Source organism: Theropithecus gelada, chromosome 6, assembly GCF_003255815.1.
Source record: "Theropithecus gelada isolate Dixy chromosome 6, Tgel_1.0, whole genome shotgun sequence".
NCBI classification, from domain to species: Eukaryota; Metazoa; Chordata; class Mammalia; order Primates; family Cercopithecidae; genus Theropithecus; species Theropithecus gelada.
In genome coordinates, this window is record NC_037673.1 from 29,749,981 (window position 1) to 29,763,005 (window position 13,025).

At 35.0% G+C, this 13,025-nt stretch overlaps 1 pseudogene; it reads right to left on the reverse strand.

Moving 5' to 3' along the window:
• Positions 1–327: 327 nt before the first annotated feature.
• On the reverse strand, positions 328–919 carry LOC112626979 (annotated as a pseudogene).
• Positions 920–13,025: the final 12,106 nt, after the last annotated feature.

Here is a 13,025-nt window from a genome sequence, read left to right on the forward strand (position 1 = left end):
TCTGGTAGAATTCGGTTGTGAATCCGTCTGTTCCTGGACTTTTTTTGGTTGGTAGGCTATTAATTTTGGCTCAATTTCAGAGCCTGTTATTGGTCTATTCAGGGATTCAACTTCTTCCTGGGTTAGTTTTGGGACAGTATCTTTATATTTTAAAGATAAAAAAGTAAAACAAGATTCACCCTTCAAATAAGTTAGTCTCTCTATATAATCCATTATTAATAGTTTTTATGCTCTTACAATGTAAAACATTTAGAAACTTTTGAATTCTAGAAATTTTCACCAGTTAACCTAGTCAGCCTTAACATATTCTACATTCCCTTTTGAGAATCACATTAATGTTTTCAGTCCATCGGTACAATATGGATGGAGCAACTCTTTCTTTTTCTTCTTCTTTGTTGGTTCCTCCTTGGAGCTGCTATCTGTGCTGGTGTTGCTGCTACTGGAAGAGCTGGAATCTGAGTCTGAATCAGAGGAGAGGGAAGAGGTTGTGGAGGAGACTGAGGATGAGGAACTAGAAGAGCTTTCATCAGTGTCACTGTCCTCTGACAAGGATGAGGTAGACGTTTCTTCACTCTCTGATGAAGAATCACTAGCTGAACCGTCATTGCTACTGCTACTGGAACTGATTACCCTTTTAGACCATTTTTTTCTCAGTCTTTCTTTCTACATTGGTTGCTCCAATGCCAATAACACGAAGGGGAAGAAAGCTCCTTCATTGTAATAATAATCTGTTTTCTTTTTCTTTTAGAAAGTTTTCTTTATTTCTACTGTCCTTGAGGGCCTATGTACGTATTTTCTTTTTCATGCGCATTCATAAGTCTAGTGTCCAAATTCCAAGCATTTCTGACATCTTACATGTTGCTTATTTGCTTTATTATGCTTGTCTCTGGGCTATGAGCTGATGCATGGGAGTCACCATCTTAGCAAAAAAAAAAATAAATAAAAAATTAATAATGCTTTTGCTGTCAACTCAGAACTTTTAACCTTTACTTGGATCTTAAGGAGGAGATTTTCTGATAAAATGTCAAGATTTCAGCTGAAACTTTAGAAGAGAATCAATCTAGAAATAAAAGCATCTAGAAACAGAAAAGCCACATAAAATCTGGACCATCTCAATCTAGGACTACATTAAAATGATGGATGCATATTCTAAGTGTGTGTGAGGAAATAATATCACAAAAGTCTCTAAGTTCTTTATTCATAATGTCCATCATCCATATAACAGGACCGGTTGACTTAAGCAAAATAAAATAGAAGGAAAATAAAAACGGTATCACAGATGATACCGATATTGAATGAGAAGACATAAATGTTAAAATAACTATCATTGATTAATAAAATCAGTACAAATAATAATAAAGGAGTATTTTTCCTACAGTACTAGAGTCTATAAAAAAGCAGAAATGGGCATAGACTTCTGGAAAGGTGCTGAACATCATTAATCATTAGAAAAATGCAAATGACTGAAATGGTAGAGTTCCCTTATTCCCCTTACAGGGCAGACAACAGGTGTGTGGCTTGCTTCTTTGGTGCCCTACTGCTCAAACCCCTATGGGGAGCATGCAGGTGGACAGGTGCAGAGGCCATGGAGACTGTTTCTGGGCTCTGGCCCCATGGCAGCATCTAGGACCACCGATGCCCACTTTTAGCTATGCTGTCTGCAGATGGCTTGTGTTAATCAGCTCAATAGACCTTCTGCCTTATTTCAAGGACAGGGGGCCAGTGTGACAGCCTGGGTTTTTGCCCAGGGTACCAGAAGAATCAGATCACAAGTGGGCCCGAAGGTTGAGTCAAAGTCTTATTGAGTGGTGGAGGTGGCTCTCATTGAGATGGATGGGGAGCCGGAAGGGGGTATGGAGTGGGAAAATGGTCTTTCCCTGGAGTCAGGCTGCCCAGTGGCCAGACTCTTCCCCAACCACCACCAGCCAAACTCCCCCTTGGCGTCCACATCATTTCACCATCACTGATCTGCTGGTGTCTGCTGGTGTCTGCCGATATGTTCCTCTTGACGTCCAGCCACTTGTGTCTGTGTCTGCTTAAGGTCTCAAGTTCATGTGAGCACAGCATCAGGGGTGTGGTGGCCAGATTGATGTTGGAAAATGTAACATTTTGGCGTGAAAACAGGAGTGCCTGTTCTCATTTAGGTCTGTGGGCACAGGCCCAAGGGTGAAGCCCTTGCCAGTGACCCTGGCATGAGATTAATAGTTCTTTTGAGTCTTCTTTTTGATTTATTCAAGAATTCTGATGATGAGGTAGAAAGGGAGTGTCAACTAGATTCACAGCAATTGCAGATAGGATATCTAAAGTGTAATTTAAATGGTCAAAGACCATTACTAATCTGTAAAATACTATAGAGATGGTTGTACATGAAAAATGCCAATTCAAATTTTGCCAGATTTTGTTTATGCTTCCTAATGCATAACTTCAGGAACCTCTATAAAGCTATTGTTGTTCCAAGTATATTTAGAAGTTCTCGTAAACTTCTCTCAAAGGATTAGACATAATTTTGTTCTACCAGGATGAAAACACTAGTTATACAGAGTTCAACCGAACAGCCTGCAGTGGCAGAGGGGATTGAGGAATTCTCAAAAAAAAAAAAAAAAAAAAAAAAATGCTCAAGCTGCTGCATGTGGTAATAATAATAATATCAATAAACAGTAATAATAGCTACAACAATATAATAGCAATAGCAAGAAGAAGGAGAAGGAAAGAGGGGAGAAGGAAATAGAAATGCATCTTCTGTATGAGGCATTCTGCTAAGCCTTTACATTCATTATCTCTTGCTATTCTATATAATAAACTTATGGCAGGAGAAATATTCACCTCTGTTGTTAATGGATCAAAACTGGAGACTTAGGAACATTTAGTTATTTGCTTGGGGTCCTACACGTAGTCAATTTCAGACTTGACATTTGAACTGATGCTTATTTGCTATCATAACCCACTTATTTTGAACAGTTTTCCTTATTTTGTATCATGCTCAATGAAGAACTTCCTAAAGTGTAGCTGTTTATTCACGCAGTTTTAATGCCAATATTCATAGAGTTTTAGGGATAATAACTTTTTATGGCATGAAAACTACTACTGCTCCAACAATTAGTTTTTATCTGAAGCTACTTTTTAAACCATTTTTGTAAGTTCTACAAACTGTTGAGACCTCGTGACTCATAACAGAGAGAGTCGATGTTTCTCTAATATTCTCTCTTTCATTATCATGCTATTAGAATCATTGATTTAAGTTAGTTTTCTGGGAAGCAGATAGGAAGATGGAATTATTCATGCAAAAAATATTGAGGGGAAGAGCCTGTCAAGAATGAAGTGGAGACAGATCATAGAATGCTGAGAGAGGCTTCAATTGGGGATTCCGTATGACATTTAGGAAATGAGAAAGGGAGGGAAGGAAGAGCTTCAGAGTGCAATTCAGCAGTAAGAAAAACCTACCAGCATGATCAAAGATGTCTGTTAGAGGCCAGGTGCTGTGGCTCATGCCTGTAATCCCAGCACTTGGGAATGCCAAGGCAGGTGGATTACTTGAGGCCAGGAGTTCAAGACCAGCTTGGCCAACGTGGTGAAACCCTGTCTTTACTAGAAATACGAAAAAAAACCCAAAAAACAAAAAAACTAGGTATGGTGGCACACACCTGTAATTCCAACTACTCAGGAGGCTGATGCAGGAGAATCGCTTGAACTCAGGAGGTGGAGGTTGGAGTGAGCTGAAATCTCACCACTGCCCTCCAGCCTGGGTGACAGGATGAGATGCCATCTCAAAAACAAACAAACAACAACAACAAAAAGACATCTGATAGAGAAATAGGCAGGAATCCTGGGCAGGAACGACTGCCTAAAGTTGGTTTAACTACCCAGTTGTCTGTGAATCTAGGTATGCTTATACATTACTGAGATTAAGCTAATGAGATATGTTGTGAAATGATGTGCTCAATACTTATCCTTACCCTTTAACTTCCTCCTCCATTTTTACCTTGCACCACATTTACAGTAGCAAGCCATCTTGAGTGATGCTTGGGAGAGTGAATAAAGAGGATAGAAAGAGCCAGAGTCCCTGGATAACTTCCAGAAGTGTCATCACACCATTCCAGTTAGAGGCAAAAAAGAAATGTCTAAACTCATTTTTAAATGTTATTACAGGACTCTTTACACACACAGCTGTATTTCAAATTTAACTGATAAACCTAATCATATTTAGAGATGAACTATAATTTTGCTGAGGCAGCAATGCTTAGGGTAGACCAGAAAAAGAGATTTTTAAAAGGAAGTTAGTCTGTACAAAAATACTGTGACAGTGCAAACATGTTTTAACATTGGCCCTGATGTTGCTCTTTTAATGGAAAGAAAAAGTTAAATACTTTGTCAAAATAAAACCAATAGGATTTGCTGACATGATGAAAGAGAAGGAAAATTAATGAAGGGTCTAAGATCTTGAAATTGTTGATTTGGTGACTGATGATACCATTAAACCAAACAGGAAGCATGGAGATGGATCAGGACTATTGGGAAGAAAATGATGAGTTTCTTTTTTGTCGAATTAGATTGAAATGCTGATGAAACATTTAAACTTGGTTGCCCCATGTAAGGGGAAGATTGAATCTGCTCAGCAAGTGAAACAGATTCTTTACGAGCATAATATCTTTTCCTCTAAAACTTTCCTAAACCATTAGAGAAAGTTGTGCATATAAAATAAAGTCGTAATGTAGTATTTAGGCTTCCCATTTGTAATGGATGATGGTTTTTGGTTTGTTTTGTTTTTGTTTTACATTTACCACATATGGAAAATATCTTTGGGTAGTAAAATAACATTTTGTGTATTCTGTACATTTTCTGGTTTATCTATTATAAATCAAGTGTTAGAGTAAATGCATGACATTCTTTTTTCATATTATGTCTGTATCCAGAGATGCCTAATGCCTTTACACCTTCTTCTCATCTGCTTACCAATGTTAGAAATGTAGGAAAAATTTTAGGTAAGGCAAAAATTCTATCTTTTCTCTTATTTATTCTTACTTTTAAAATAATCTATTATAAAACTTTTTAAAAATTAAAAATAATTAATTTTCATCAAATACTATGAATGCCTTTGGTTTAAAAGTCAATTTGTATTTTATGTTACAAAAATAGCATTTACTCTTTTTTAATCTTGATTTTATATGACAGCTGTGAGATGTGTGATGGTAAATCAGAGTTGTATGATGGTAAATCTCAATATGATTTCAGTTTACATTTATAAATTTAAAATTTTCCACTAGTTAAAATATGATATTGAGCACCTGTACTCATTATTTAACCTCCTTCATTTTAGTTATTGTTGTTTTTTAATCTTTGTAAGTTTTCACTGTTGTGATTTTTACCCCAGGTGGAATTAAACAGAAGTAGATCCAGCCATATCTTTTGGTGATTGATCTAGGGATTTCCTGACAGCTCAGAACATATTTAGTAATTATGCCATTCAGACCTGAATATTGCATTATCTCAAACTGCCTGGAATGAAAACAATTTATCCAACTTGCTGCAAGAAGTTCAACTTCACCATAAAGTGATCACTTTTCTTCCTAAATTGCATTATATACTAGTAAAAGTCCAGGGGCTCTTCATCTACAGTCTTTTTCTATTCTGTTCATTTTTATTATCTTTGGCCATTTAATAGCTGAAGGAGAAGGTAGACAATGTTTTGGGCCTGCATTGTTTATCTTGCTGTCAGTGCAATAGAGATTTAGATTGTGTAACTTGATACAAAAGTGCAAGACAAGTTAAACAATAGGATTTCAGAATGTCTTGACCAAAGTTATACCTTTCCTACACAATTAAGTTCTCCAAGATACATTTAATTATGAAGGAAAGGCTATGAAAAAAAAATACTACAATCCAAAGAAATTAGTTTCCAATCCTATTCTACTGAATCTTCAATAACCAAATCGACTTTATATATTTCCTTAGATCTTGGTAAAAGAGGAAACCAAACATTACAAATTGACATTGTTTTTCCATTTTTAATAGTTACATGAGGTTAATTTGTGAGGATTTTATTTACATCTCACTGAACAAGTAAAAATAAAACAAATTAGGGCTAATAAAATATACACATTAGAGGCACATATTATTCTTTGTACTATAGAAAACATTAAATGTTTAAAAGCAAATTCAGTTTAAAAAGTTTAAAGAACTTTTGAGAAACTTTATTTTAGTGCTTATCTAGGAATCTAAATAATGTAAATTTTTATGTAGGTGAATAAAATTAAGACATAACAAATTTAATATGTTGATACATTTTAATTTACCCAATTGCCTTAGATTATAAAAATTAAAGAGATTTCCATAATGTGTTTATATTGTAATGAATTAATAGTTCATTAAAAGTTTCCTCTTTAAATTGTCAATAGAAACTTAGTAGCTTTTATTTTTTACATATATTATATATTCTCAAGCTGCCATTTCTATTATCAAATTTGTTTGTGCTTGGGAGTATAATATATGATATAAATAAGAGCTTTACTTAAGTTTAAATTAATATGATTAACTCTATAAAAATATATTGACTAGTATCCATTAAAACAGGATATAAATCTGAAATGTGATACATATTTCATGAATAATAATATAAGCATAAAAACAGACATTGCATAATAATATATAATGTTTAATAAATCTTTTTGACTTCATGAATTTCAAATTTTTAAATATTTCTTGTATCTTCTCCTTCAATCATGACTTATCTACAGCACATTTTTATATTCATAATGCCAAGGCACACAGATATCCCCTAGAGGCTGCAAAAGGAAAGGAAGTGGATTCTCTACTATAGCCTCCAGAAAGAAATACCAACTTGCTGATACTTTAAGTTTTGTCCAGTGAGATCCATGTTAGACTTCTGACTCCCAGAATTGTAGGTTAATAAATATATGTTGTTCTAAGCACATTTTACAGTACATTACATTAGTTATATAGGATAAAATGGAGACAGTCACTGAAGGATAAAATAGGAGAAAATTTCAGGCAGAGGAATGAAGATATAAAGGGCCTCAATATATAAAAAGACTTGAACTGGATCAAATGTTTTCCAAATCCACAACTATTTTAAAATATAAAATTTACTTTTAAAATTTCCAATGACAAAACAAGTTTTTGTGAATCTTTTAGGGTTTTTACTATGAAGACTCCCTGATACTTTAATTCTCTTTTAAGGGTTCATTTATGTATTTACTCATTTATTCAAGAATGTAGGTATTCTACAAATAAAGACATAGATATCACAAATTTGACTGATAAATGTTTCTTGTGTATCCTCTGCTAGACAATATTTTCAAAACCAGGTATTTCTAACCTTTCCTTTAAGGTACATGCATTTGTGACTTCTCTATTTCTTTTTTTCTTTGTGATGATTTTTTTATTATTATTATTGCACTTTAAGTTCTGGAATATATGTGCAGAACGTGCAGGTTTGTTACATAGGTTTACACGTGCCATAGTGGTTTGCTGCACACATCAACTCATCATCTACATTAGGTATTTCTCTTAATGCTATCCCTCCCCTACCCCCGCATCCCCTGACAGGTGCCAGTGTGTGATGTTCCCCTCCCTGTGCCCATGTGTTCTCATTGTTCAACTCCCACTTTTGAGTGAGAACATGCAGTGTTTGGTTTTCTGTTCCTGTGTTAGCTTGCTGAGAATGATGGTTTCCAGCTTCATCCATGTCCCTGAAAAAAACATGAACTCATCCATTTTTTGACTGCATAGTATTCCATGGTATATATGTGACACATTTTCTTTATCCCGTTTTATCATTGATGGGCATTTGGATTGGTTCCAAGTCTTTGCTATTGTGAACAGTGCTGCAATGAACATATGTGTGCATGTGTCTTTAGAGTACAATGATTTATAATTCTTTGAGTATATACCCAGTAATGGGATTGCTGGGTCAAATAGAATTTCTGGTTCTAGATCCTTGAGGAATTGCCACACTGTCTTCCATAATGGTTGAACGAGTTTACACTCCCACCAACAGTGTAAAAGTGTTCCAGTTTTTCCACATCCTCTCCAGCATCTGTTGTTTCTGACATTTTAATGATTGCCATTCTAACTGGTGTGAGATGGTATCTCATTGTGGTTTTTATTTGCGATTTCTCTAATGACCAGTGATGATGAGCTTTTTTCCATATGTTTGTTGACCACATAAACATCTTCTTCTGAGAAGTCTCTGTTCATATCCTTCACCCACTTTTTTATTTTTTTTCAATTTGTTTCAGTTCCTTGTAGATTCTGAATATTAGCCCTTCTCAGATGGATAGATTGCAAACATTTTCTCCCATTATTAAGGTTGCCTGTTCACTCTGATGATAGTTTCTTTTGCTGTGCAGAAGCTCTTTAGTTTAATTAGATCCTGTCGGTCAGTTTTGGCTTTTGTGGCCATTGCTTTTGGTGTTTTAGGTTTACGTCTTTAATCCATCTTGAGTTAATTTTTGTATAAGGTGTAAGAAAAGGGTCCAGTTACAGTTTTCTGCATATGGTTACCCAGTTTTCCAAACATTAATTAAATAAGGAATCGTTTTCCCTGTGCTTGTTATTGTCAGGTTTGTCAAATATCAGATGGTTGTTGATGTGTGGCATTATTTCTGAGGCCTCTGTTTTGTTCCACTGGTCTATAGTTTTGTTTTGGTACCAGTACCATGCTGTTTTAGTTACTATAGCCTTGTAGTATAGTTTGAAGTCAGGTATGGTGATACCTCCAGCTTTGTTTATTGTTTGTTTGTTTGTTTGTTTGTTTTTGTTTTTTTGTCTAGGATTGTCATGGCTATGTGGGCTCTTTTTTGGTTCCATATTAAATTTAAAGTAGTTCTTTTCTAATTCTGTGAAGAAAGTCAATGGTAGCTTGACAGTGATAGTATTGAATCTATAAATTACTTTGGGCAATATGGCCAGTTTCACAATGGTAATTCTTCCTATCCATGAACATGGAATGTTTTTCCATTTATTTGTATCCTCTCTTATTTCCTTGAGCAGTGGTTTGGAGTTCTCCTTGAAGAGGTCCTTCACATCCCTTGTAAGTTGTATTCCTAGGTATTTTATTCTCTTTGTAGCAATTGTGAATGGGAGTTAACACATGATTGGGCTCTCTGTTTGGCTATTATTGTTGTATAGGAATGTTTGTGATTTTTGCACAATGATTTTGTATCCTGAGATTCTGCTAAAGTTGCTTATCAGCTTAAGGAGATTTTCGGCTGAGACAATGCGGTTTTCTAAATATACAATCATGTCATTTGCAAACAGAGACAATTTGACTTCCTCTCTTCCTATTTTAATACAACTTATTTCTTTTTCTTGCCTGATTGCCCTGGTCAGAACTTCCAATACTATGTTGAATAGGAGCGGTAAGAGACGGCATCCTTGTCTTGTACTGGTTTTCAAAAGTAATGCTTTCAGCTTTTGCCCATTCCGTATGATACTGGCTGCAGAAGAAAGCGGGAAAGATCTAAAATCAACACTCAAACATCACAATTAAACTAGAGAAGCAAGAGCAAAAAAATTCAAAAGCTAGCAGAAGACAAGAAATAACAGATCAGAGCAGAACTGAAGGAGATAAAAGATGTGAAAAATGCTTCAAAACATCAATGAATCCAGGAGCCGGTTTTTTGAAAAGATTAACAAAATAGAAAGGCCGCTAGCCTGACTAATAAAGAAGAAAGGTGAGAAGAATCAAATAGACACAATAAAAAATGATAAAGGGGATATCACCACTGATCCCACAGAAATATAAGCTACCATCAGAGAATACTACAAGCACTTCTATGCAAATAAACTAGAAAATCTAGAAGAAATGGATAAATTCGTGGACACATATACCCTCCCAATACCAAACCAGGAAGAAGTTAAATCCTGGAATAGACCAATGACAAGTTCTGAAATTGAGGCAGCAATTAATGGCCTACCAACCAAAAATGCCCAGAACCAGAGAGAATCACAACCGAATTCTACCAGAGGAACAAAGAGCAGCTGGTACCGTTCCTTCTGAAACTATTCCAATCATTTTATGAGGCCAGCATCATCCTGATACTAAAATCTAGCAGAGAAACAAAAAAAAAAAAATGGAAATTTCAGGCCAATATCCCTGATGAACATGGATGCAAAAGTCCTCAATAAAATACTGTCAAACTGAATCCAGCAGCACATCAAAAAGCTTATCCACCACTGATCAAGTCAGCTTCATCACTGGGATGCAAGGCTGGTTCATCATATGCAAATCAGTAAGCATAATCCATCACATAAGCATAACCAATGATAAAAACCACATGATTATCTCAATAGATGCAGAAAAGGCCTTCAGTAACATTCATCACCCCTTCATGCTAAAATCTCTCAATAAATCAGGTATTGATGGAATGTATCTCAAAATAATAAGAGCTATTTATGACAAACCCACAGTAACTTATCTTTGATTCATAAAGTGGCAATTCCAAATATCTCTTAAAATTTAGAATAAAGATGTCTTCCATGATGTGTCTGTGTAACCTAAATGTTACATCCCTGGGATAAATGACTTTACTACTTCGATTAGTTCCAAGATAATTGACAGTGGTGTTAATTGTCAAAGTCATGCACAAATAAGTTTACACTTCATTTCTGGGACATTGAGAGATGGAAAAGAAAAGACTAAGGCCTTGGAATGTCATGAGATGGAAAGATAAACAGTAGTTTATAAAGGCCCTCCATCTCAAGATCACGGAATCATTGTTACATGACAAATGACCTAAAGTTTGGTTTTATATGGCAAGGATTTTCAAGAACATCTCAAAACAGATATCTTGAGGTAACTCAGAAGCCTTTTAACATTGAGAAGCTGTGAAGAGGAATTGAAGGCAGTGGAGGATACTGAAGTGTTATATAATATTGGGATGAAAAGTTGAGAGTATGCTATCAGAAGATACAACATAAAAAGCTGAAACTGGAATATGGGATGGAAACATAGCACATAAGACTGATCTTTTACATTTTATACAGTACAATAATAATGCCTAATTTCAAAATTATGTGAATGTATGACTTTCATTTACAAATTATTTTTAAAATTTTACTTTTAAGTATATTTACATTTCTAGCTATTTTTATCTCTTGAAACTGAAACTTCAGAGGAAGGATATCATCAATATTGTCCAAAAGAAAATATACGAAAATATAATATTCTTCGTGTTTGATATATGTAAAGTTGATTTAAAATAACTGGTGTGGCTATTTGTACACATATACTAACATATATTGATTGGACAGCATCGTCTTTAAAATAATTTCCTGACAATACCATTTTTCTATGTGACGGCAAAGATCATTTATGGCTTTTTCCTTTCTCTCTACTTTTCCTTGGTGTCACACTTTGTTCTTGCTTCCCATTTCTTGTCCTTACATTGCATGAATTGGTTTCTGTTTATTCTTATATTCTCACTGATATATCAATAGTGATATGGTCTTACCAAATAAACTCGACATAGACACAAAACAAAACAAAATATAACCAGCTGTTGTCATTATGTCTCTCTGCTGTGCACTTTTTAAGCTGAACTGCCTAAAAAATTACTTGTAAACTTCCCCAACTGCTTTACAGTAAAACAAGAATTATCCATATATAATAGAGAGAGAGCAAAGTTTCACACAGCACAAAATGTCGTTAGAGTCCGTACCAAAACAGTGAATAATTAAGGTGCATATCTAATGTACATTGTAAAATATATTTATACTATCAGTATCTTCATGTATCAATCTGTTTTTACACTGCTGATAAAGACATACCTGACACTAGGTTATTTATAAAGAAAAAAAAGTTTAATGGACTCACAGTTCTATGTGGCTGGGGATGCCTCACCCTCATGGTGGAAAGTGAAACTCACATTTTACATGGTGGCAAACGAGAGAATGAGAACCAAGCGAAAGGGGTTTCCCCTTAAAAAATAAAAAATAAAAACAATAATAAAAATTCTGTCTTGTGAGACTTATTTACTACCAGGAGAACAGTATGGGGAAAACTGCCCCCAAGACTAAATTATCTTTACTGGATTCCTCTCACAATATGTGGGGATTATGGGAGCTACTATTCAAGATGAAATTTGGATGAGGACACAGCCAAACCATATCACTCCATAACATCAGGAATACAGAATCAATTCAATTGAAATTACATATGCCTAGTTTTCTATTTGTTTTTCAGAAGACTGTTAAAACCCAGATCTACTGAAGGGTTCTTGGAGGCAGTTAATGGCAAGTGAAGAAAGGCTCCCCTGACTGTAATTCAGTGTCAAAAGTTTGTCTACTCTGGCAGTTGGACTCGGGAGCATGGTGTTTCACAGCAGGTGGGATTTTGAATGCTCAGTCAGCTAGTGACGGTGGGTAGAGCAGCAAAAGCAGCCCCTTGGAGGTATATTTAATGTGACACAAGATGTGGTTGCGAGACCTGTAATCGTTGCAGATGAAGGATATAAAAGTCAATTCATAGAGTGAAACCAAAATGAGTCAGAATAATGGGCTGAAGCAGTCACATTGAAATGTATTTTCACTTTTCCAATTTTGTTTGTGTTTCTGAAATTATAATCCTACTCTCTCTATTACACATGTACTTTTATCTATCACTTTTCTTCCAAGGATTTTAGAATGCCGTGTCATCAATCATCAAAATAGACTTAGAAGACACAAAAAGTTATTGCTATTCCCTTTTTTCAGATTAAAAAAAGAAAATTGAAGGGGCAGCTGAATACTTTTTTCCCCAGATGACTCCAAGAAGTCACTGGCAAAATCAAGAGGGATTTCAAGGTCTTTTGTGACCCATATCCACAAGTATAAGATGAAAGTGTGAGATAATAACACAAACAGAATTCAAATAAGCTGTCAATGAAGTTCAAATTTCTCTTGCTCTTCTGCTGGGAATAAACAAAAAACAGATTTTGTTTATCAACGTGTGTTCATTTTGTGTTTATATGAATAATGTTCTTAAAATAAAAGGTACTATAAATAAGTATATATTCATATATATACCT